At 40.8% G+C, this 3220-nt stretch overlaps 1 long non-coding RNA gene across 1 annotated transcript; it reads right to left on the bottom strand.

The window, feature by feature from the left end:
• Positions 1 to 2254: 2254 nt before the first annotated feature.
• Positions 2255 to 2988, bottom strand: LOC131276235 (uncharacterized). The gene is made up of 2 exons (XR_009183736.1): positions 2811 to 2988; positions 2255 to 2364 (listed from the first exon to the last, which is right to left on the bottom strand). It is a non-coding gene; the product is annotated as an uncharacterized lncRNA (long non-coding RNA).
• Between the last annotated feature and the right edge of the window lie 232 nt (positions 2989 to 3220).

Genomic DNA, 3220 nt, shown 5'->3' with positions numbered 1-3220 from the left:
ATGTGACCATCTCAAACTTAAAACACTTTTGTGATTCAAAGGACTTTGTCAAGAAGGTGAAAAAAAAGCCCACTCAATGGGAGAAAATATTTGAAACCATATATCTGATAAGTGTTTGAATTTCATTCTATATAAAGAGATCATACAACTCATTAAAAGAGCAAGCAATCCAACTTAAAAATGGGCAAAAGATTTAAATTGACATTTCTACAAAAGGAAATAAAATTGGACAAAAACACATGAAGAAAGCTCCATATCACTAGCTACTAGAGAAATGCAAATCAAAATGACAATGAGATATCATCTCACATCACATACAATTGCCATTACTAAAAAACAGAGAACAGTCTACAACTAGAAGCAGGAGGAGTGCATCCAGTACCCATGTGGAATCTAAGCCCTCACTTGACATAGGTGTGCAATGGACACAACCAATCCAATGTTCACAGAGAAAATGTGGAATGGGTGTGGGAACGGTAGCCATGGGGGCTGCTGGGTGTGGGGAACGGGAGGAAGAGATGAGATGTGGAGGCGTTTTCGGGACGTGGAGTTGTCCTGGATAGTGCTTCACGGGCAATTACGGGACACTGTAGATCCCCCCAGGGCCCACTGGATGGAACGTGAGAGAGTCTGGGCTATGATGTGGACCATTGACTATGGGGTGCAGTGATGCTCAGAGATGAACTTACCAGGTGCAATGGATGTGTCATGATGATGGGAGAGAGTGTTGCTGTGGGGGGAGTGGGGGGGCGGGGGCGGTGGGGTTGAATGGGACCTCATATTTTTTTTTAATGTAATAATGTAATAAATAATAAAAAAATAATAATAAAAAAACAGAGAACAATAAGTGCTGGAGAAGATGTGGAGAATAAGGAACACTCCACTGTTGATGGGATTGTAAAATGATGCAGCCTCTGTGGAAGACAGTTTAGCAGTTCCTCAGAAAGCTAACTAGAGAACTACCATATGATCCAGCAATTCCTCTACTAGGAATATATCCAGAAGAACTGAAAACTGACATAGCAGACATTAGCACAGAAATGTTCATAGCAGCATTATTCACAATTGCCAAAAGATGGAAACAACTCAATTATCCATCAAGCAATGAATGGATAAGCAAAATGTGGTATTATATATACATATGATAGAATACTATACTTCAGTAAAGAGAAATGAAATTGGGATACATACGATAACATAGATGAATCTCGAAGACATTATGCTAAGTGAAGCAAGCCAGAACAAAAGGATAACTATTGCATAGTCTAATTAACATGAACTAAATACCAAGAATAAACTCATGGATTTAAAACCTAGGGGATAGGTCATTAGGAATAAGAGGAGGGCTGAGAAGGACTACTGATGCCTAACATATAGAGAAGTATTAATTAGCAAAAATGTAAAAGTGTAGAAATGTATAGAGTTGATGGTAACACATTAGAGTGAGTAGCAGCTGGTTTATAAATGGGCTTGTGGCTGAAAAGTGTAGTCTAGGATGTAAATGTCAATTGAAAGAAAGCAAGAGAATGAACTAGGAACTAACAGTGAACTCAGAGGTGGATGAACATCGTAGTTGATGGTTCAGATGGAAGAGTGTGCTTCTGTGACTAGAGTGGATGAACATCAATAGTGCAGGGCAGTGGGAATGTGGAGAAGCATGGGAAAAATACAATTGGTGTGACCTATGGACAGTGGTTAACAGCAATACTATAATATTCTTGCATCAATGCCAAAGGTGTACTGTGTTGATAAAGGGAGGGTGGGGTGTGGACATGGGAAAAGTGTGCCAAATGCATACTATGGACCATGGTTCATGGTAATAGTCTGATGGTATTACCTCATAATCTGTAACAAATATTCCACTCCAGTGTGGTGTGTTGGTGAAGGTGTGTTAGTATGGGAATTATACAAATGTGCATGATTGTTTTATAAGTTCACAATCTCTGTAATAAAAATATACCATAAAAATAATAGGGTGCTTTTTGGGAAAAATACACCAAATGTAAAATATGGACTACAGTTAGTAATAATTTGATGATGCTTTTGCATAGTTTGTATCAAATGTTTCACAACAATGCAAGGTGTTGGTGGTGGGATGATGTATGGTACCCCTGTATGACGCTATGTATGTTTATTTTTGTAAGTTCACAACTTTTACTATATACTTGATGTTTATGTATATCCATGTGTGAATTATATGCTTCAATAAAAGAAAAATAAATATATACATAAAATTCATCCCCAAGATAGAAGCTTCAAACAATAAAGATGTATTATTTCACAAGTTTCTGTGGGCCAGGAATCCAGAAGTGGCCTTGCTGGCTGACTGGGGCTCAGGGTCTCTCAGGAAGCTGCAGTCAAGACCTCGGTTAGAACCAATCCAGTGTCCACATAGAAGAGGTGGCATTGGATTGGGAAAAGTGGACATAATGGACAAAGGGTATGGGGAAAGGCAGGAAGAGATGAGAGGTGGAGGTGTCTTCGGGACATGGAGCTGCCCTGGATGGTGCTTCAGAGGTAATCACCGGACATTGTAAATCCTCACAGGGCCTACATGATGGAATAGAGGAGAGTATGGGCCATGATGTGAACCAATGTATATGAGGTGCAGAGGTGCCCAAAGATGTACTTACCAAATCCAATGGATGTGTCATGATGATGGGAACGAGTGTTGTTGGGGGGGGGGGAGAGGGGGGGTGGGGGGGTGGGGGTTGAATGGGACCTCACGTATATATTTTTAATGTAATATTATTACAAAGTCAATAAAAAATAAAAAAATTAAAAAAAAAAAAAAAAAAAAAAAAAAAGACCTCGGTTAGGCAGCCTCCATCTGAAGGCTTGACTGAGGCTGGAGAATCCCCGGGCAAGATCACTCACTGTCAGGGCTGTGGGCAGAAAGTTCCAGGTCCTTACTGCCTGTGGGAAGAGGCCTCAGTGCCTTGCTACATGGGTCTCCTCATAGGGCTGCCTGAGTGTCCTCATGCCGTGGCAGCTGGATTCCCCCAGAGTGAGTGACCTGGAAGAGCACAATGAGGAAGCCACAATGCCTTTTATGACTTAGCACTGGAAGGATGCACCATCACTTCTGTCATGTTCTGTTCATTAGAAGTGAGCCACTAGGGCAGCCTGTGCTCAGCAGGGAGGAATTAAGCTCCACCTCTTGAAGGCAGGAGCATAACATAATTGGTGGACATAATTTTTAAACTACTATATCCATGAA

Source organism: Dasypus novemcinctus, chromosome 27 (assembly GCF_030445035.2).
Source record: "Dasypus novemcinctus isolate mDasNov1 chromosome 27, mDasNov1.1.hap2, whole genome shotgun sequence".
In the NCBI taxonomy this organism is placed as follows: Eukaryota; Metazoa; Chordata; class Mammalia; order Cingulata; family Dasypodidae; genus Dasypus; species Dasypus novemcinctus.
This window is presented reverse-complemented; position numbering and strand designations above follow the sequence as displayed.